Genomic DNA, 23,539 nt, shown 5'->3' with positions numbered 1-23,539 from the left:
TAAAATAATAGAAATGGTGTATCCCCTTCTGGCAAATGATGGTATCAAGCAAACTTTGCACTCTAGAATGTACTCGGCTTCGCATATATATCGTGCAAAGTTTGGTAAGCATGAAGATATTGTGTTAATTCTTCCCTGCATAGTGTGCATTTCAACGCAGTATTGTACAACTGCACAAGCATCAAGCGACACCATAAGCGGCAATACGCCAAATTTATATTTCAAGGAGTTCTGAAACTCGGAAAAGACTCTACCCAGTCATGAAAGCAGCGAAAAAAAGACAATAAACGCGTAAGGATGGTAGTTGATAGACTGTACATAGAGAACAGACTGTATACAGGCCCAGAAGCAAGGAGAGTTACTGGACAACGATTGAAAGAAGAGACGAGTAGAGCCACAAATGAACGGTACACATAACATTCTCTGACAGTAAAATTTATTTCTTTAAATACACGTGGAATCAGAGACTTTCTCAAACGGAAAAAAGTTTTTAATTGGTTAAAAAATCAAAATTCACAGTTTTATTTTCTTCAGGAAACGTATAGTAAAAAATCGGATGAATTGTTTTGGCAGCAGCAATGGGGTGAGGGGAGAATTCTCTTTTCTCACGGTTCAGTACACAGCAAGGGTACAGCAATTCTGTTTTCAAAAAAATATTGATATCAGTGTAAGAAACGTGATCTGTGACGACGATGGTCGTTATATTATTCTGGATGTAATGATTGAGGGTGATACTTTCCTGTTATGTATCTTTATGCACCTGCTACAAATATTCACTGTCAAGTCGAATTCTTTCAGCGTATTCTGAACTTGCTAACCAATTGTAATCCTCAACAGATGTCAAATATTGTGATTGGTGGAGATTTCAATTGCAGCTTGTCAGCTGTTGATAGATGTAGTAGTAGAAGCTAGGCTGAGTATGTCACTGCGAAACATTCTGTAATTTCACAAATTGAGCAGCTCATCACAGATCTGGATCTTCAAGATATTTTTCGCGCCAAACGTGGTGATAAAACCAGGTTCACCTTTAGGCAAAGAAATCCTTTCATGCAGTCACGTATTGATTTTGGTTAATTTCACACCACCTACATGATGATGTGAAAGCAGTGAATATTACGCCAAGTGTTTGTTCCGACCACTCAGCAATTGTCCTGTGTTTAGATATAGATAACTTTGACCAAAGGAGAGGTCCTGGCTACTGGATTTTCAATTCTAGCTTATTGGATGATCAGGTTTTTGTCAGAAAATGGAAAATAACATTGTTAAGTGGATTCATGATTATACTGATTATTCTGAAGATTTATGTGTTATATGGGATCTTGTTAAATGGAAATACGCAAGTTTACAATGTCATACTCGAAAATGAAATCCAGAGAGCGAAAAGAGAATTTTTAAAGCTTGAGAAAACATTACATGAGATAGATGCATTGTTGAGTGAAAGTCCTACTGATGAAAACCATGCCAAATATGAAGAAATTGAGCAACAGTACGATCAGATGATTTAATATAAAACCAAGGTGCAATTATTAGATCAAAAATCAGATGGCATGAAGATGGAGAGAGAGGTTCAAAATATTCCTTAATTTAGAAAAAAGAAATCACAAGAAAAAGCACATCAGAAAACTTGACATTGAAAGTAGTGATATTGTCACAAACAGTAAAGAAATTCTAATTGTCTGTAAAGATTTTTATGAGACGCTTTAATCAGAAAGAAAAATTGATGATCATAGTGCGAATTTTTTTCTTTCAAATCATAACATCCCTTGTATTCAGATTTGGAAAGAGCTTCTTGTGAAGGTCATATCACTTTGCAAGAGTGTGAGAAGGTCCTGTCTACTTTTAAGGCAGGGAAATCCCCAGGAAATGATGATTTAACGGTTGAGTTTTACCGTAAAGTTTGGAATATCATTGGGCCCACTCTTGTCGATGTCGCAAATTTTGCGTATGAAAAAGGTAGCATGAGTGAATCTCAGAAACAGAGTATTATTACACTGATTGAGAAAAGTAACTCAGATCGGTCCAAACTCAAGAACTGGCGCCCGATTTCTCTGATAAATGTTGACAGCAAGCTTGTTTCAAAAGTCATAGCTTTCGAGTCAAAAATTGTTTGCCTTCTATTATAAGTCCTTCACAAACTGGTTACGTAAAAAACAGTTATATCGGGGAAGCTATTCGCTTGATTGCGGACATAATGCACTATACAAAAGAAAGAAATATTCCTGATGTTCTATTATTGCTTGATTTCAGAAAGCATTTGACTCCCTGAATTGGGATTTTGTTTTGAAATGTTTAGAGAAGTTTGGTTTTGGTCCTTCACTAAGACGTTGGTTCACTGTACTTTATGCAAATATTAAGAGTTGTGTTATTAATAATGGTTTCACTTCAGGATATTTTGACCTTAAAAGAGGAGTTCGTCAAGGTGACCCTCTTTCACCGTATCTCTTTAATATAACAGTGGGAGTACTGAGTTTAATGGTAAAACAGGATAAACACATACGAGGTTTTAATATTTTAACTGATGAAATTAAGATTGTACAATTTGCAGATGATACAAGAGCTGTTTTACAAAGAGAGTTTGACCGGTTGACCTCGCTGTTAATTTTATGCAGGAAATTACAATAACAATGCTTGGTCGAATGACGCAGTGCCTTGAGGGTGGGATCGCCAGTGGTATAGGGGGAGGAGTACCTTCCCGATGGTGATAAGTGGTGCGGATTACCGTCGCCTAGGTGACTGGCGTTGCAAATACCTGGACTGAACCCACGCGTGGACTGAACCATTTGGTTTTTTTTGGGTGTCGATGGTACTTTGACAATAAAAGTAAAGATGCACAGATATCGAGTTATTGTCTTGTTTATGAGCGGCCAGTATTTCCAACAGCATGAATTACGTGCATTTGCCCTAGAAGAAATAAATAATTTCGAATAAAACATCGCGAATATAACCACATTCCTTAAGCTCGACGTACCCCAAAGAACCATGAAATCGCCCGACTTTCGATTGAAGAGATGAGTTTTGCCAAACCGCGTATACAGAAAAAGTGGCAGATGACTTTATTTTTAGAATCATAGACAGTATAGCGAGATGTAAAAAATGTGAAAGAGGCTCCCCATCTAACTATCCTAAATGTTTTGTGTCGAGTTTGTGTTTGATTCGTTTCGAAAATGTGTTCCTACATTCTTATCCGATTGTGTGTGTTAATAAAAAGTTTGTTTCGCTTGGATATTTGTAGAGAAGTTTGGATTAGTGTGTACGGTAATGTTTTGTTTGTGTGGGGAAAGCTTATGGCGAGACGCAGCCGGACCTATGTTGTTACAAAAGTTGATAGAGTCGCCCTTTGACGCTTGCGTTTCGAAACCCGGTTGTGGTTTCTCATCAGTCGCGGTGTAGATTCTTTCCTTAGTTTGTGTTTGTGAAAATTTATTTTAATGCATTTTAGTGGTCTTTCTTTTCGATTAGCGAGGCAAGTATATTAATTTTTGGTCACGTTGTGAGTCCGTTTGGTGGTTCGGTTTGTTTGTTCTATGTTCTTTACTTCGGTAATTTTTGTTTTGACTGGTGTGTCTTTTAGATTTTTGCGGGTTTGTGAATTTTTAGGCAATAAGTACCACTGGGGTACGGATTTTATGTTTATTGGATCAAGATACTCACAAGTATCCTGGTTGATGTGCTTGTTCTCGTACATTTTGATTCATAGTTCGTTTACTTTGTTTACTGTTTGTTCTGGCTTGTTGTGTATAATACTGAGTGTTGCGTAATTGCCTTTCGCATTCGAGTACGACTAATCTTTGTGTTGACAATGACGAAAACCCGACCCTTGTCGAGGGTTTTTTTCCCGAAATTTGTCTATTGTTTGCAAGCTGGTTTATCGCGATTCTTTTAGCACGCGACATGTTTGTTTCCTTGTTTGAAAGGGTATCTCTAGAAGTGCGAGTTTAGCAGCTTCAGATAGCTTTCAAGTTTTTGGTGTTTGTTGTTTGTGGAGCCCTATTTGACTTTTCTTTGAATTGTTTTGTTGCGATTGTTTGTGCCTCACGATGTAGCGTAGTCACATTTTACGACTTTATTTGTTGAAATCCTGAGGTGGTTTTATTCTGTTTGGTTTTGTTGGCGTCCGAATTAATTTTAAGGCCTTTGCCTAGTACTATTTTTCGGAGTTTCATAGTTTGAGCGATGATAGGTTGTTGTTGAATTTCATGTTGTTGTCGGCTTTTCTTTGGAAATAGCTGATTTATTTCCACGGCCATTTTTCTGTCACGTTATTTTTATGTGTACGATTTTTGTTATTTCTTTTAAGTGTTTGTGTGTTCTATGTCATTTTATGGTTTTTTTTGGGGGGGGTGTAGTTCTCTTTTGGAGTGTTTGGTGGCCCTGAAAAGGGCCGCTTGGTATGGGTTTTTGTTAGCGCTTGGCGCGTTTGTTTTGGCGATGAGCCTTTTTCTTTTCGCCGATTCGATGTGCTTGGTAAGTAGGTGTTTGCCGCCTTCTTGTCACTGTGTGTGCGTACATGGACAGTCTGCATAGCCCTTGAATGTGGTCTCGATTTTGATCAAACCATGGAGGTACCTCCATGATCAAACTTACAATTTAGGAGTATATATCAAAACTGATAAATGATTTATGTTTTCACATGGGTTTCACAAAAAGTTCGCACACAAAGTTCGCCCGGTGTTCATTTTTGGCCCAGGAATTCCATCTACCCCCTTTACAGAGTAGTAAGCTTATGGGGCAAGTAAATATGGATGCGCCGGTGCGATTCAACGATCAACCTCTATATCGAATCGAAAGTCAACAATTTTACGGCACGGACTATGATTTTATAAGTTTATACACAGTCATAGACTGTGGTTTATATAAAAATTATAAGGCGCGGGGTATTATATATTGACTGATTACTGTAGCTATAGATAGGCTACATTCAGGACGGGCAGCGACGGGCAGTAATTAGTAGGCAAAACCACGGTCCCTCCACAGAGGGACCGTGGCAAAACAGGTGGTTTTCACCGTGGGCAGAACTCGGTGCAATGATACTGAACATTAATAGTTAGCCTGTCACCTTGAAGGTAATGCTGTAGGTGAAACAAGTAAGCTTACTTCAAACGCACGATGGTACAAACATTCCTACCTCCATGGTACAAACAACACGACAAGTGAAACGTACACATAGAAATACACGCGTTCCTACGTTGTGCCCACCCGGGCCACGCGATTAAAATATGACTGATACTGCTGGATAGTGTTAATTGGGTCAGTAAACAGTCAACTAATAGTTTAATTGACTACCTGGGTGATTGGCAGGTCGTGTCCAACGACGCATATGCAAAGCAGGCCAAAAGACAAAAGCCCCCAAAGTTATTGACAGCTGGCCAGGGGTCACCATGAATACGTAGTGAAGCTTCACTACGCAGAAACTGCGTAGTCAAGCCCTTCTTAACCGGTCAAACTCTCTCGGCATTTTCCGGCATGGAACATTCTGTTGCCACTTTTATGGCTGTCATGGATAAATTTGCACAATGTTCCGGTCTCTGTGTGAACAGAGACAAGACATTTGTATTCTGGTTGGGCAGTGATAGGCATAGAACAGACAGTCCCATTGGTATTAAAGTTACAAAAGTTTTCAAAGCACTCGGTGTATATTTTTCCTACAATTTTTCTGAAGCAAATAAGCTAAACTTTTACGATAAATTCAGAAATGTCAAACAGATTCTTACCATGTGGAGAAGTAGGAATCTTACTCTTATTGGAAAAATTACAATGTAATTATGATATACATGATATTCCATCAAATTTGCCAATTTTTTACATAGATATTTTTCGAAAGGGGCTGATGTGAAAAAATGGGACCATCAGAATATGATTGAAAGTGGTAAAATAATTTGGAACAATAAGAATATTCGTATTGGAGGAGATTCAGTGTGCTTAAATGACTTGTTCACAAATGGTTTCATGTACGTTCATGATATTTTTACTGAGGATAACTTGCTCATTATACAAGAAAATGTTAACATTTTACGTCATGCAAATTTTACAGTAAATATGATTTTAAGCTTTGGTGTTTAGCAAAGGCTACTCTTATTGAGCTCAGAGTGACATCTTCGGAAAATAGATCCTTAAATGCACCTTTAAAACCATACTTATATCATGGGGATGTATGTTATGACTGTACAAAAATCACTACTAAACAGTATTATGAGATAATATTACTAAAACATCTTAAGAAAACGGAAGCAAGAAAATATTTCTGTGATACTTTTACTCTGAGTAATGATGATTGGGTCAAACACTGTCGTATCACAAAACATGTGATAACTGAATCGTCAGTGAGATGTTTTCAACAAAAGCTGCTAAATAATTTGATTTTTACAAATGATAGTCTGTTTAGAATGAATGTGGTAGAAAGTAATCTGTGTAATTTTGCCAAGCATCAATTCAAACAAAAGACCATCTCTTTATTGATTGTAGATATTCAAAAGATTTCTGGGTTCGTGTAAAAAGTTATTTTTTCAGAAATGTAAATATCAATTTAACCAGACCTGTAATTTATCTGGGTATCCTCAACGATGACAAATTAGTGATGGTACACTACATTATTTTGCAAGCTAAGTTCTTTTTGTATACCTGTGAACAGAATAACAAAATACCAACTTTTGAGGCGTTTCTATCAATTGTGAGACACAAGTATGTAATTGAGTGTAAAGCAGTCGATGGTGTAAGTACTAAGCAAGGTAAATTTGAAGTTAAGTGGAGTGAAATAGAAAATCTTGTAAAGCCTAATTAGGCTGTTTTTCTGTTTTGTTTTGTTTTGTTTTACTTTTGTTTTGTTCTGTTCTGTTTTTGTGAGTAAAATAAAAAATTACAAAAAAAAAAAAATAAAATAAAATAAAATATTTCAAGGAGTTCTAAGCTCGCGCTTGATTACATTCAGACACTTAAGTTGAATACGGATGCAAAACAGCAATCTCTTGCGATACGTTTTCCCTTTTATGCAACCGATCACCCCATCATCCTTAGCTTGCCTGGCTTTGTTACCACAAGTCATCGATATACCCATTTATTTCACAGAGGCTGACGTATCATCCGGGATGGTTAAATCAAACACAATCATTTGCCCGTTAGCTGTTGTAATTAGCTTTCCCTTATATACATCCAGCCTTTGCGTAAATAACTTTACTAAAATTTGTTGGCAGGCACTGCACGAATTGCAAATTTCACCAACCACTGAGCTGACAAAATCGATACAATGAGGGCCTTCTTAATTCAAAAAGATTGTATAACAGCACAAGCTATTACAGTAGTGGGCCACTATCGGATCTGTGAATGGCTATTTATATAATACACAGTGTTGTTTGTATTTTACCTTTCTCTCTTTCACCTGTTTTTCCCATATTAATTCAATAAGTACAGTGAGAACAAGCTGTGACATAATTCCGCACGGTATTTTTGTCATTTGCATTTTGATCCCGTACACTGAATCAACACAAACTATTACACTTTGCAATGCGTCTCAAAGATCTAGACTCTTCACCCTACAACCCTCTTATCTACATACTTATAGCTTCAAATAGACTTTATTTAAGAATTAAAATCTTTTATCCCGTTTGCAAAGCATTCATTTTAGACGAGACCCATGCACTTCTTTATTGGATTGTGTCATCCTTGCTTTACTTTAATGTTTCGCAGCGTGTGAATGTCAAGTGACTCTTTGTGATATGTACCTGATGGTCGTGCTGCTGTTTTAACATCATGGTTGTACTGTTCAGTAATTTGGTAAATACATCAATATTACCACGCATTCGTTTGTTTTTAGGTGAAACTGTTCCACACCTGAACTATAATCATATTATTTATGAAAGCAATGAACTTCTTCATTAGCCTACTTCGCATCCTCATGTTTGCGAATTCATAACCTATATCTATCTGCTAATGGAAGGGACCATTTTCCCATGGGTTTGGCATTCTCCACTCACCCATGCTTAATCCAGGTTGTGCGTATTTACATAACTTTTGTTTATACTGAGTATCCTTGCATAGATGATGATTCACTTATAATAAACTGTCCACTGTCAGATTTTGTGTTGCTGTTTACTACTGTGTTACTGTGAGTAGACAATGTTGGGGCCATACCCGTCCGGAGATGGTCCCTTCCATATTATATTATGCAAGCTCCAAGCTTGGAGCTTTTTTTCCATGATTCAAATTACATGGGCAACTTCCTGTACTATTTTATCGTTTTTTGTAAATCTTGCGAGATATAAATGGTGAAAATAGTTTTTCCTGGCTAAATGACCACAGAGCTACCACATATGCAAAAATCATCCTTGGTGAACTTCCCCTTAAGGTGGATACAATCAAATACATTACTAGTATATTCAAAGGGACTTAATATTGAAAATTCCGTCAACACTAAAAATGAAAATATTTCGCATGCAAGAAGCTCTCTTAAATAAACTGATTCGGAGGTACCGTACCAGCAAAAGTTTGAGGAACCAAACTATACCCTTTAGGTTGCTTTCCTTTGTCATTGAAAGTCATCAGTAAACCTCATTAATTCACAGGGGCTAATGTGTCATGGCGGGAATCAAATGTATGTTCTTGTATCTCAAAGCTTGGTGAAATCTATACTTGTCATTTGCCTCCTACACTGCAAATTTTTCTGGTTTGCCGGCCAGCTAAATTCAAGCAAAATATAAACTGGCTTGTTTGTCAGTAAACGGATTGTTTCGAGTTGTGAATTTTGGCTTATATTTGGCTTTCTGGCATGCCAAGTCTGGTTTCTGTGCATGCCAGTTTTGTTTTTGATACGGCATATATACATGCCAAGCAAAGATCACTTCAGCTTGCCAGTAAGCCAGTTAGTACTGAACAATGGTTTACAGGCAATCCACTCTTATATGAACTAGGCTTGCTAGCAAGCCATGTTTAAGATACTGTGGCTTGCCCATATACCAGATAATGCTGAACAGTGGCTTATTTGTAAACCAATACCACACTTCTCTGGCTCAACAGTAAGCCAATTCTGGTTCCATCTGGTTTGAAGATAAGCCAATATTACTGCAATGTGGCTTACCAACAAACCAATTTCTGACTAATTCTGGTTTACAAGCAAGCCACTATACAGATTCCTCTGGTTTACCAACAAGCCATTACAAGCTGGCTTGCAGACATGCCACTCTAGGGCTTTTGTATGGCTTGCTGACAAACCAGTTCAATATTAGCCATATTGCCGGGGGGGAGGGGAGGGATAATTATTTCTGACCATCCTTCAAATTTAAATTGGATGTCTTCAAATTTTGTAGACACAGAGGAGGATTATCATCCCATGGAATGGCCTATTGGGTCCTCTATGTGATGGAGCTACACAAAGCAGGACTGTAAAATATCTGAAACACAAACAACAGCTGAAATAGTTAGAAATCCTGCATGCAAGCTACATTAAAAAAACAACAACAACAATCATCAAAATTAATTTCACATTAACATTTATTGCAATTTCCGATTGAAAACTATCCGAATTTACAAGAAATGAAACAGCAATTGTTGCAACATAATTAAATCTAATACTTACAAGGGTATACTCACTGAAAATGATATTCTTATGAACGCCTTGATGTTATAAAGTTTACCTCATGCATCTGATGCAAAATTGCTAGCTGTTTCACTGGAAAATCCCCTGTGCATTACAGACCACTCATAATTGTCAGCACATTTAGTTCACATCCCAGCTTTGTCAAGCCAGAAGTACTCTACAAATTGACAAGTTACTTTCAGACATCTGATGTAATTAAACTTTGAAACCCTAGATAACTAAGCAAACCCAGCATAACATTGTCTCTTTCCATGCTGCAGAATATTACACCTTCAAGAAACAACACAAACTGCTTGCTCCTTCATAGACGAGCATACCTAAACAGGGCTGCTGCTTTGCATCTCTTCCTCAGAGTTTTCCAGTATCCTGGAATATAAAAGATGTAAACATTTAAAATTTGAGGCACAAGATTAGATCATGGTAAAACACTCAGTGCCAAGCTACTAGTACAATGAGGGCAAGGCCTATCTACTGGTATATTTAGGGAATTTGTACAATATTGGAATGTTCATTGGTAGCATTCTAAATTACAGTCATGTTCTTAAACACATATTTGACTGCAGCAGGTACACTATTATCAAGTTTTTTCTGTTGCACCAATAATCTGACATGACTACTCAGGGTAAAGTCTCTTAGCATGAAAAAGATAGCTCTTACAAGTTATTGTCAATATCATAGGCCTTGCTGCATCACTGCACTGGCAAAAATGTGTAAAACTATGGTTTGACTGTCATGACAATGAATTTCAAATCCAGAATATCAAAATGAATATATTACAAGGCAAGATATATTAGAGTCACTGTGCAATGTGCTTTTGAGACTTGCAAAGAAGTTGGAAAGACTTTGAGAAAGCATTTTATCACTCTGGTTATGCAACAGCCATCATAGTGAAAATACTTGTGACGTAATGACTGTGTCGTCACCACTTGTCTTCGACTCGTGGTGACACGGTCATTACGTCACTTGTATTTTCCTTCGCTAAACGAAGAAAATATTAGGGAATAATATCTAATTATCTTGAAATAAATTGACAAATGCAGATTGGACATGGCCATGTCCTTGTAGAACATCCTAGCACAGCTTTCCATGTACCTGACAACACTAGCAGGGGTAATTTTATACACATCCCTGATATAGGAATGTGTGCTGTAGGTATGTGACGTGCCTAGCACTATATGCATGTACCAGAAGTGCTGATCACCGCCCTGTACCAGGACCTGTGTTCAGCATTTGAGGCACAGTGATGAACACATCCACATACCAGCTAGCCCTGTTGAAATTTTCAGCCCCTTTTTACCCTGGTCATATAAAAGCTTACCTCCCTGTACCAGCTTTATTGTAAAACACACAATGCAATAGACGATTTTCCGCTGATTGCGAGATCTCGCGAGACTTTAATACATGCCCGTAGAAACATGATTCCAGCTTAGTAATAGAAGTCAAACTTTGTATGGAACTAGAAAAAGTGCAGAACTGAGCAAATTTTGCAACTTCATATATTTTATGCAGTGTTTAACGTAATTAGCGACTTGTCCTGTTTTACGCAGTTTGTCCTGTGTTGCGAGAACACGTCCACTGCGAACCACATATTCTCGCGATATCTCGGAATGTCTCGCGCGGTTCGGAACATGGTCTATTGTGCCTATGCAGACATTCATGTACCAGTTATGTTGGAATTTCCCTATTACAGAACTGTACACATTGCTTCTACAAGGTTGATTTCGAAGCAAATTTTCAAGCTCATCTTTTCAAACCCACGTTACATGTACTATTTGCAAAACTATTGTACAGGACTGTTGACACACTAGGTACATGGATGTGAAATACAGCTGTGCTACTTATTTTTCTGACTATACTATACTGAGGATATTATTTTAATAGCTGGTAGTCTCTGTTGCTTCTCAGAGCTGGTATAGGTATGTGCACATCCCTGAACCAGCCCTCAGAATGTAACAGGGCTGTGAGAGATTTCCAGTGTAGGGTTACACGGACTTCGTTGTACTGAATCAGACAGAAATTATAAATCCAGCATGATGAAAACTCCATCAGCTGTAGTCATTGGCAATTTCCAAGTAGTTTTGTTGTGTGTATATACTGCAGTTTCTTGTTCTACTTCTTAAGGCATGATGAATGGCGTCTAACATACATTATCAATCCAGTTCATATGTGTATAGCATGGTTATTGTTAAATCTAATTTCAGTCTGGAATAGAATTCATTTGTCAACAATAACAATGGTTGTTAAGCATGTACACAGTACATTGTCAAGCAGAACACTGGTATTCAAGAGACTGTTATATAGCTATCAAACTGCAGTTTGTACACACAACAATGAAGATTGAAAATTGCTAAAACTTACAGCTAATGTCAGAGCAAACTAGTCAAGGCACATTATGTGCCTTGACTAGTTTGTACTGAATCACAGTAACAAATTTTTTCAACAAGCAATACTTACGTCACAATTGTTACCATTTTTCCAACTGCAGTTTTTCCACCAAAGACACTCTTGAGAACCAAAAATGTTTGATGCCTGTTTAAAAATAAGGAAAATGGCAAATTATGTTTTGATACAACAGACTAAGATTCAATATCATAAACTAGGTGCAAGAAAGTGGCTCCCCTTTTATGATTATAACAATAAAAAGTTTAAACATGTCTGTCTGTTGTCTGACCACGACAAAGATAATATGTCACAGATATGTACATTGTAATAACAGCTGAAATTTAAACAAAACCCAAAGTGTTAGTGTAATATGTGGAAATATGAGGAACATTCATGCCTGATTTAATTATTATCACTGCACATAACGATACTTGATCACCTTTTATATCCGCTCTTTGAATTCCATATCTGAGGGCAGTCTTCATTCTGCTTACACATTGTACTCAGAGAATCCATTGTTAATTTGTGGAGCTGAAGGCATTTTCTGTATCAAGTATATTATGTCCTGGACAATCTGTTGAAAAAGAAACAAATAATTATCTATTACCCGTAAGTGGAAGTCAAAAGTCACATTTGTACAGGAAGTTATTTGCTGAAAATGAATCACTTTAATATTTACTTGTCGTGAGTGACAAGATGGCTCACAAAATTTGTGTAAGCAATGTTGAAGGACCCAAGTTCAAATCATGCTGTGGAAACATAAATTTGCCTTGAATAAGGACCGTCTCAGATTGTCGCAGAAGTTCAAAAAGCGAAATTTATTCGTTTAGGGGGGAGGGGGTTTGACCTCCATTCAATTAGTGAACTTCACTTTCGCACTTTTATTTTGTGATCACAAATTTTCGTCTGTTTATTTTAAATTAAAGAAAAACTGCACACTCGTGCCAACAAATTTGTAACTGTTTCCATCTCGTTAGTGCCCCAAACACAATTTACCGATAGGAACATAGTATCCTAAACATTTCATTCATCAAATTATTCAAAGAAAAAAGTATCATTTTTTTTAAATGTGCTATTTATAAGCGTCTGCTCTAACCACTAGATGTCTTTATTCTCACTTGTTATGCACCTGGTCAGTCGTTTTAACACTGCGGCGACTGCTTCCTTTCTACTAAGGTTTGCACGACCTCGCTCAGCCGTCGGATCGCGCGAACATCTGGTTTTATCAATAACCAGACGATCTGTTCTCTCGAGAACGATCCATGAAATATTGGGCAAAGTGAGAAAATACCTCAATGTGTAGCAACCTGGGGTGTTCGTTATTTACATATCAAAGAAAAAATGCATTTCATGAATTTATTATCTGAATAGAATCATGAAATACATATGAAAAATGAAGTGCGAGTGAATGTTATTTGTCATCGGCGGTGTTTACTGTTTCTCTGCCTGGGAAACATGCGTCCGTTCGTGTGACCTCAAAGTGTTTATACTGTACGCAAACATTAGAAATTTTAGACGGCACATCTGTTGCCGCTGACGTCAAACATTGGTTCGTAAAGCTCATCTCTTTCTCTCGCTTGTATATTACAGGCAGTGAGAAACCACGATGCAACAAGAAATAGAGCGTAGACAGGAATACTACGAAACGAGTATTGCCGGTGGTACCGTGAACAGACCATACACAGACCTACGAACTGGTAATTTCGATCTTTTACCGGAGTTCATTGGTCCAGAGCCGGGGCTTATCAACCCGCTGCCAGACGATGCTTCAGAAGTCGAATGGTTTTTGCAAATATTCGACGAGGATCTGATAAGATTCATTACCCGATGCACTAATCGTTACGCTAGACAGAGGAGAAGGGCAAATGCCAGGGAACGGCAAAGATCGGCCTGGACACCGACGACAGTTGTCGAAATGAGAGCATTCATTGGAGTGATGGTGCTGTTCGGAATTTGCTGGCAGCCTGAAATCCAGCTGTATTGGTCGGACCATGTTTGCTTCGGTCATAATTTCGTCAAGAGAACTTTTTCCCGTGATCGCTTCAAGCTACTGATGCGATATTTATACTACAGCACACAGCCCTACTGTGCTCGTAACACAGCCATGTATACAGCCCAAAAAATAAGTGAGAAACGGGATAGGATGTTGAAAGTACGAAATGTCATTGATCGAGTGAATGCAAACAGCCGAATGCACCGGAGCCCGATGTGCGAACTGGCAATCGACGAAGGAGTCATCCCCTACCGGGCCGCACAAAGAATGTTCTCTACAATCCAGCAAAACCGCACAAATATGGAATGAGAGTTTACACTCTCAGTGAGTCCGCCATGGGTTACGTTTTCAACGACGAAGTCCATCAACCTGTCGCTGATAACTGTCATCACCCGCTTGATCCCGATGCTGCAGACGACCCCCGAGTTTTCAGGGGAAATAGACCTGGGAAAGTTGTTTCCCGGCTGATTCGACCTTACTATGAGTTAGGACATCATGTCATTATGGACTCATATTACACTTCTGCCCGTTGTTTGACCATCTCTACGTGCATAATATTGCTGCCACGGGAACCTGCAGAATGTACACCTTAGGTTTACCCGATGAAGTAAAGAATGCCGCAAACTATGATCCACAAGTCGTACCGCCTGATGCTGACGACGAAGAGCGATGGCCACGTGGTAGTTTCTCGGTATTTCAAGACGGCGCAATGACAGTATGTGCCTGGAAAGACACAAAAATGGTGAAATTTATGAGTACGGCAGTCTCTGCACAGAGACCGAATCGAGCGCTAGTGAGGCGCCGATGTAAAGATAAAAGAACCGGTGCTTTTGAACGACTTGAAGTACTATGCCCGAACGTTGCTGTAATGTACAATCAGTACTTCAGAGGTGTTGACTTGACCGATCAACAGCTGGCTTACTACACGCCAGGTCGATCATCGCCACGGTGGCACAGAGCTGTGTTTTACCACGAGCTGAACAAGGCACTCATGAACGCTTTCCACAACATGGCATCAGTTCATGGATACGGTCAAAGTGGATCGAGATACAGACGTCAGCTCATGTTTCGCGCCCAAGTAGCAAAACAGCTGATCGGTAATTTCTCATCTCGGCAACGTCCCCCAAGAGGAACTAGTCTGACGGCACCACGTCTCATTCCTACCAATGTTGAAAGAGTTGGTCATCGAATGGGTCGCAATCCGGACGGAAGACGTAGTTGCGTGATGTGTCGACGTGCAGGACGGATAGTAGGCCATGGAACTCGTCCCAATCGTGTTCATGAGACAATCAACTGTTGCCTCACCTGCCAGTTACCACTGTGTCACCCACGATACAGACAAGCGTGCTGGCGAGAGCACAATGTGTGAATGCCGTTTGCAGAGGACCGCAGAACTTGACTATGCACGGACTGAACATTTGTCGGTATTACAACCCTTTATTGCACAGTTGACATGGAAATAAAAAAACATTCACTCGCAAACTATCGGTGAGTACGATGTACTTTTGTGTGTGGTTGTGAAGTGAATGATTGAGTCTAACACGTTTGCGTTTGGGGTAAAGATCGAGTTACAACGATGATTGCATCGGACGATCGCAAGACAAGGTCTCAGCCAGAGCAGTTCCTGTTTTGGCAGAGAGCGAGTCGGTGTGCGATGAAAAATGCATCTGAGTAGCTAACAGTCGATTTCCCCGGTCTGTAATCTCTCAAATGCGTAATAAAAATATTTTTTATTATGCAAATAGTATTCGACATTTACATACGGCTCCCTAGGCTGTACGAACCTCGAATACATCAACACAGTAAAGATCACATGTCAGCTCAGGGTAGTTCAGACCATAACTGCTCAAACTGACAGCTTCCGACCGACAAACATGGAAACATGAGATCGGCCTTGTGGGAACCCGTCGCCTCAGTGTTAATATGATTGAACATGCCTGGGCCCCCTTTTCAAAGTTTTTCGCTTATTTACCGCCCCTACCAAGTACAAATTGCGTGTTCACAAAGACAAAGAACAGCACAAGAGATGCAAAAAGGGAAGGGAAAGTAAAATAAAATGAAACTTTTATGCGGTAAAATGCCCTGTTAGTACTCAAATCTGATCGTTTACTTTAATTGTAATATGGCAAGGGGAATACGTCTTTAGTAGCTATAGCAAAATGCAACATTGTACTCTCAGGCAGACATGAACATTTCGCACTTTTGAAGTTTCGTTTAGGGGGAGGGGGTTTTGATCTAAACGAAGAAATTTCGTTTCTTGAACTTCTGCGACAATCTGAGACGGTCCCTAACAGAATCAACCATTACATCATTTTGGCCAAAGGATTTGTGAGGTATGTGTCTGTATTAAATCATCTAAGTTGCCAGTTTGAGGTTATTATCAACATAAACAAGAAATATCATCCATGAAACAGTCTATGTTTGTTATTGAAAGAATGGCATGAGGATATCTGCAAATAAGCTGTGGCAAGTCAGTTTGCCTGAAAATCACACAGAAAGGTAGCGTGAAACAAATGTGCAGTTTTACTCACATTTTCTGGTAAAATGGGCATCTCTTTACTGTGGCAATAGCTCTTGTTGCAGCTATTTGTTGGTGTCTCCGTCCTATACAATAATGACAAAGGTTATTAAATGCAATTTTCCTGTGAACTGATGGATGACAAATTTAAATGATTGCCATCTTTCCGTTCAGGATGGACAATGGCAAGGGGTTATTAAATGTACAGCGGACTACGGACGACGTACACCGGACGACGCATCCATGATCCACCTCTCAGAATAACCCTGCGTACAGTGTGTTCCCGGCGTTATAACTTATAGTTACACGGCCTCCGCCACAGCCCTGCAACGGTCTATGGAGATAACTGGGGTCTCTGCGGTCCGGATGAGGACCGCAACGAAAACGCGGTCTGTTTGGCCAAAATTCAGCTCTATCGGGGCAAAATCCTTTCCCTGCCTACCTTTACCTCCTTACCGACCCAAGGAAAGATGCGATTAACTTCTAACATCCAAAACCGCTCGTTTTCTGAAACATAACGTACTCGACAAGTTGTTTACCCACGGGGATCGCCATTTTGAATCTCGCTGCAACAACCCCAGTTATCTCCATAGACCGTTGCAGGGCTAGCTAGTGGTCGAGGCCGTATAACGCCGGGAACACACAGACCTGTACTCAGGGCTACTCTAAGCTCCTCGTCGCTGACCAGCTGACACAGTGGAAACGCAGTTGATTATTCACCGTGCACGGACGATTTCGGGGAAACACATTCATTCGCGGTGGTGAAAAGCCATACAAACACGATAACATACAAAATGGACAAACACACATCAGTTCAGCCTGATGAAATGAAATTGAAGGCTAATTTGTTACATCCTTGGCAATGATCATTAATGAGCAGTGCTATCAATTTTCGCTGGTACACCCGTCCATGGTCATGATGGTGTAGCGGTATCATTAAATTTTCAGTTTTTCAACAATACTCAAACGCATGTATGTTACGTAAAAATGGTTCAAGCTAACCGATATGCTTTGAGTAAAAAACTAGCCCGGTTTAAATCAATGACTTAGCAAATCTACCACGGAATATGCAAAAACAAGCTTACATCGTGGCTGTGCATTCCAAGACGTCGGTTGCAACTTGCATCATGACCCGTGTATATGTGGTGGCGAATAGCTATCGTTGAGGTACATAACCAGTTCTTGCTTGAGAAGTAATTTTTCATCGCTGACGGAAGCCATTACTGTCGACTTGTGACGGAGTACGGAATCGTAAGCGCTGATACGATCGTCAATAACGCCTCGGGATGCTCGGCTACGGTGCGAAGGCCAGTGGAATTCAGAATTTTCGCGCCCAGCTCAGCAGTATTAATACGCAACTGCCTAAAGTGAAGGGATGGGGATTCCACTAGCCAGCGGTCCCTTTAAGATTACGATTAACCAACAAGTACTATAATTCTTACATATGTCACGGAGATATAATATCTATAACGAAGTTTAAACATTGGCTTGGTGAATCATTGTGTAAAATTGAACTATTTTAAAGTGTAATGTTACAAAGGGTGAAACGACGGTCAAAGGTTAAGGACTTCCTCCTTGTACGCTGTTTTGGTAATTTGAACGACCGTCTGAATATCAGTTGCGTTTGCTATGGCTTGTGTATATTTTTGGCGCATTCAGGGGCTTAGAACATCCATTTCAAACATGTCCTTATTAATAAAATGCGTCGGACTTATCCCAGGATCAAGGCTGTGGCCTGGCAAAAATTCAGGATATGCCTACAATCCGGGCCTACAGAGAATAGCATTGATCGCGATTTCAGGTTTGTTACTACAGCGCACGCGCATTCGGCCAACGTTTGTTGTTGGATGCGTGACTCACGGTTGTGGTAGCTTAAGTCTGAGCCATTAATTATTGTGGTTTTACTTTCGTCGTTGTCTTGGGAAATGTTGCCAATCCGACGTATAGGCCCTACATTTATTTTTGCATGTTAGGCCTAATGAAAGAAAAATGATCATTTGAGATCAACGCTTTTTATTGTCAATTTGTTTTGATATTTATGTGCCCACAGACTTCAAGTAGGCCTAAGTCCATGTCTTTTGTTCAATTGAAAACTTCACAAAATTGTATCGCCCAAAATTAAAGCTAATCAATCTGTTGCACTGAATGCGCATGGTCCTCCCTATCGTGCGAAAGGACTGTCAAGTCGTGACGTGATGTCAAAAATTCTGGTTTAGAAATTAACCAGTGACTGATGATGACAATGGCTTGAAAACAGACCGATTAATTTCTTAAACTTGAATGGTTTAAACTCAAACCGTGCCCACAAAGTTGCCACTTGTGGTTGGCTTAAAGATGAGCCAATGAATTTGTCGGTATATAAACAAACCAACGATGCCAGTGGCTCAAATTTAAACCGATAAATTATATTGTCACGGGCTTAAAAAGAAGCCATTCGGCTTAAATTTATACCATGACGGGCTTGATAATAAGCCACCAATGTATTGGTATGAATACACGCCATCCATACTCTGTGTGGTGGCGTGACTTCAAACCATAAAAACCTTAGTGGATTTCGGGCAAACCGAAATATTTCAAACATATACACACTGGTTCACCCGCAAGCCACCTACAAACCAAGTGGTTATATTTCAAGCCAGAAGAATTTGCAGTGTAGCTGTTGCGGAATCTGCTTATATGGTAGCATCTGTCCCTTGAATATGGGTTAACGTTTTCTTTACATACAACATGGCGGAGCAATTAGTTTCTCTTTTAGGGAGCTGTCATTATTTACCGCTGGGGTCCGAAGAATACAATAGAAACTTCAAGTGATCCTCGACAAACCATGATGAAATTTTGTTACCTTCTCTTTAGGTAGATATTTCGACTGAACCCCTCCTCAAATCCCAAACTTGAGAAAAGTTAAAGGGTAGTAATGCTATCTCTTGGTAATTTTTCATTATTTTTGTTTATAATTTCTGGTTCTACTACCCAAATCATGTAAAGATACAAAGTATTTGATTTGTCAACTAAGCTAAATAAACTACATTATTATTGTTCGTAAGTGAATTCTGGTCCAGACAAATATTAAAATGTTAACAGTGACAGTGTATTTCACACATATGTGTGCCTGGAAACATTGAACACTGGCCAGATATCGTTACGACTGTCAACATCTACCAGTCCAGCACCTATGGAGCAGCAATTGGGAGTGAGAAATTTGACGAAGCACTCTCAAAACCACATGGCGCTGAGATCGACATTCCGTTCCAGCAAATTATCGAAACAGACAGTACATTATTTCGTAATATAATTGAAGACAAGTTGCAATAAATTATACACAAGTTTCACAGTTTATAAGAGTTAAATAATGATTATTAAAATTATTTCTATACTCATTGAAGTCATAGGCATTTAATTTTGTCATTATATATATATATATATATATATATATATATATATTATATAATATATATATATATATTATATATATATATATATACGAAAATGGTTTGCTTGTCAATGCAGGCAAAGTATAGTGCTCAATGCATTTCTGCAGGGCGGTAATACTGAGAATCTAGGAACTTGTAGTTGTCACTCTACAGGCTGTTTCATGCGCTAAGCAATCATCAGGAGTGAAAGTTTGGCGGCAATTGAACTGTTTATATTGTGTTGCAGGTGGGCATGCATATTCAAATAAGCGGTTGTGGCCAATGGCAAGTCAGTTATTACAGAGGAGGAATTTGCTGCGGTGTCTGCATTTTGAGAGGAATTCAGCACGTTTGTTGAGGGTTGATTTGCTATCTGAATAAATTATATGGAGTTTTTCTGTTATGCAAAGGTTGCAGCGTTTGGTTTTATTTGAATAGGGGGAGCTCTGTCGATAATTGACCATTTGATATCGTAGTTTGTGTTGTTGTCTTTGAGTTTCCATATGAATTTTGAGAGCTCTGTGCTATTTCTGTGCTTGGGAGTTTTGAAAGTGTACTTGTGATACGTGTGTGTTTCTGATCGTTGCTTGTGGTGACAGTGGCTTTGTATATTACTGAAGAGGTGAGGCAGTTTCCTGAAAGTGGACAATCGTCTTTTTTGCGGCAGTTGCACCACTTCTCTTGCTCCTTGTCTTTATGTAGTATTTGGTTGTTGTGGGCTTTGATTATACTTCCCATGTTTCTGGAGCAACTGTAGCTTACTTTCACGTTGTTTTTATTGAAGAGCTTGTGTAGACGGTGGCCTTCTGGAAAGTGGGTCTTAATCAAGTTCAGGAATGTTCTGCCGATGTTGGTTTTCACTGCCTTGTTGAACGGGGGATTGTACCAAATGATTCGTCTGCTGCGTTTTCTTTTGTTTTCGTTGCTTGGTGACGGGGGCTCGTACTTCATTTTGTATGTGTATCCACTTTGTTTCAGCGCCTTTTCGAAGTCGGGGGCTGCTTTCTTGAATGTTGTTTCACAATCTGAGATGTTTGATATTCTGCTGTTGACTGAGATAGGTATTTGTTCCAGGATTGGCGGGGGGTGGTTGGATCGTCTATCGACGTAGAGAAGCTGGTTGTTTGGTTTGCTGTATGGTTGGTAAGAAGCATTTTCCAGGTTGAATGTTACGTCAAGGAAGTTAGTGGTCTTGATATTTGCTTGGATAGTTATGCGGAGATCAAATGCGTGGAAAATGGAAGTGAGTTCCTTTTTCAGTTTTTCACATTGCCTTGCTGATTTACTGCTTGTGATTGCGAGCCTGTTGTCTCGGTAAAGGCCGGTGTTTTCTTTGCCGAGTTTCTTGCTGAGGTTGGAGAGGCTGTACGATTCGACGAGTTCACATATTTCAGCTCCGTCAGAACTCCCCATGGCTACGTCAAACATGTCTTCTGAGTTTCTTTTGGTCCATGCAGAATCATTGTTGAACAGTACGGATTTTCTTGAGTGCATTATGATTTCTTCTTCTTCATCGGAGATGTCGGTGTTTTTCCGTGCGTGGTGGATAGCCTCTGTTAGCAATTTCTTAGTGATTAATGGGTAGAATTCTATTATGTCAAAGGCGATGAAACTTTTACTTGCTTTCCGTTGAATGCTTTTGAACCAATTTATGACATTTGACGTGTTTTTGCATTGATTTAGATTGGTTTTGGAGAGTACATCTTGGTTAATGCGGTCAAGCATTGTCTTGCTTATGGTGCCGATTTCTGTTTTGGATGGATTGATGAGTCTGCAAGTTGGCTTTTGTGTGAAATTGTCCTTGTGGTCTTTTAGGGTGATGAAAGCTTCTTTCTTTGCTATTGTTCAACCCTGTCTTCAATGTGTAGCTATTCGGTGATGGATTTGGCTGCCTTTCGATTTCGTAGATGCTATCATCGTTCATTTTTTTGTATGATTTAGTGATGTTGTCGTGTAGGAGTTTATCGTAATGTTCCTTGGATGTTTGTAGAAGTTAGTGGTTTTGTCGGCCGGGATGATAAGTTTATCAACATTTCTTATCATTTCAGGTCTTGTTTGAGTCGCTTTTGGAAATCACACTTGACATCACGGAATTCTACAGTTTCTACCATTTCTGGACATCGTCTTCAAAGGCCTTCATCTCGTCGATTTGGGGTGGGTACTTACTGGTTTGAATCGAATGTTTCCTTCCTCTCTTCGGTGTCTTCTGTTTTTTTGAGAAGGTGTAGTAGTTTCCATCTCATGCGCTTCAGGACGCTCTCTGTTTTCTCGATCAACCACTTCTTGTATTCCTTCATAGGTGGTATAGGGATGTTTTTCATTGAATATCCGAAGTTTACTCGTTCCATGTTGGATGCCAGTCTTGACTATAGTGCTCGACACTAATGGGAGCAGTTTACGAAAATGGTTTGCTTGTCAATGCAGGCAAAGTATAGTGCTCAATGCATTTCTGCAGGGCGGTAATACTGAGAATCTAGGAACTTGTAGTTGTCACTCTACAGGCTGTTTCATGCGCTAAGCAATCATCAGGAGTGATGATAACTATCCAAGCAAATATCAAGACCACTAGCTTCCTTGACGTAACATTCAACCTGGAAAATGCTTCTTACCAACCATACAGCAAACCAAACAACCAGCTTCTCTACGTCGATAGACGATCCAACCACCCCCCGCCAATCCTGGAACAAATACCTACCTCAGTCAACAGCAGAATATCAAACATCTCAGATTGTGAAACAACATTCAAGAAAGCAGCCCCCGACTTCGAAAAGGCGCTGAAACAAAGTGGATACACATACAAAATGAAGTACGAGCCCCCGTCACCAAGCAACGAAAACAAAAGAAAACGCAGCAGACGAATCATTTGGTACAATCCCCCGTTCAACAAGGCAGTGAAAACCAACATCGGCAGAACATTCCTGAACTTGATTAAGACCCACTTTCCAGAAGGCCACCGTCTACACAAGCTCTTCAATAAAAACAACGTGAAAGTAAGCTACAGTTGCTCCAGAAACATGGGAAGTATAATCAAAGCCCACAACAACCAAATACTACATAAAGACAAGGAGCAAGAGAAGTGGTGCAACTGCCGCAAAAAAGACGATTGTCCACTTTCAGGAAACTGCCTCACCTCTTCAGTAATATACAAAGCCACTGTCACCACAAGCAACGATCAGAAACACTACATTGGACTCACGGACTCAACCTTCAAACAAAGATACACGTATCACAAGTACACTTTCAAAACTCCCAAGCACAGAAATAGCACAGAGCTCTCAAAATTCATATGGAAACTCAAAGGCAACAACATAAACTACGACATCAAATGGTCAATCATCGACAGAGCTCCCCCCTATTCAAATAAAACCAAACGCTGCAACCTTTGCATAACAGAAAAACTCCATATAATTTATTCAGATAGCAAATCACCCTCAACAAACGTGCTGAATTCCTCTCAAAATGCAGACACCGCAGCAAATTCCTCCTCTGTAATAACTGACTTGCCATTGGCCACAACCGCTTATTTGAATATGCATGCCCACCTGCAACACAATATAAACAGTTCAATTGCCGCCAAACTTTCACTCCTGATGATTGCTTAGCGCATGAAACAGCTGTAGAGTGACAACTACAAGTTCCTAGATTCTCAG

At 39.5% G+C, this 23,539-nt stretch overlaps 1 long non-coding RNA gene across 1 annotated transcript; it reads right to left on the bottom strand.

The window, feature by feature from the left end:
• Positions 1-9,805: 9,805 nt before the first annotated feature.
• Positions 9,806-17,647, bottom strand: LOC139118468 (uncharacterized). Its single transcript, XR_011548736.1, has 5 exons — positions 17,565-17,647; positions 16,493-16,565; positions 12,408-12,542; positions 12,041-12,115; positions 9,806-9,952 (listed from the first exon to the last, which is right to left on the bottom strand). It is a non-coding gene; the product is annotated as an uncharacterized lncRNA (long non-coding RNA).
• Between the last annotated feature and the right edge of the window lie 5,892 nt (positions 17,648-23,539).

This window comes from Ptychodera flava, chromosome 19 (genome assembly GCF_041260155.1).
Source record: "Ptychodera flava strain L36383 chromosome 19, AS_Pfla_20210202, whole genome shotgun sequence".
NCBI classification, from domain to species: domain Eukaryota; kingdom Metazoa; phylum Hemichordata; class Enteropneusta; family Ptychoderidae; genus Ptychodera; species Ptychodera flava.
This window is presented reverse-complemented; position numbering and strand designations above follow the sequence as displayed.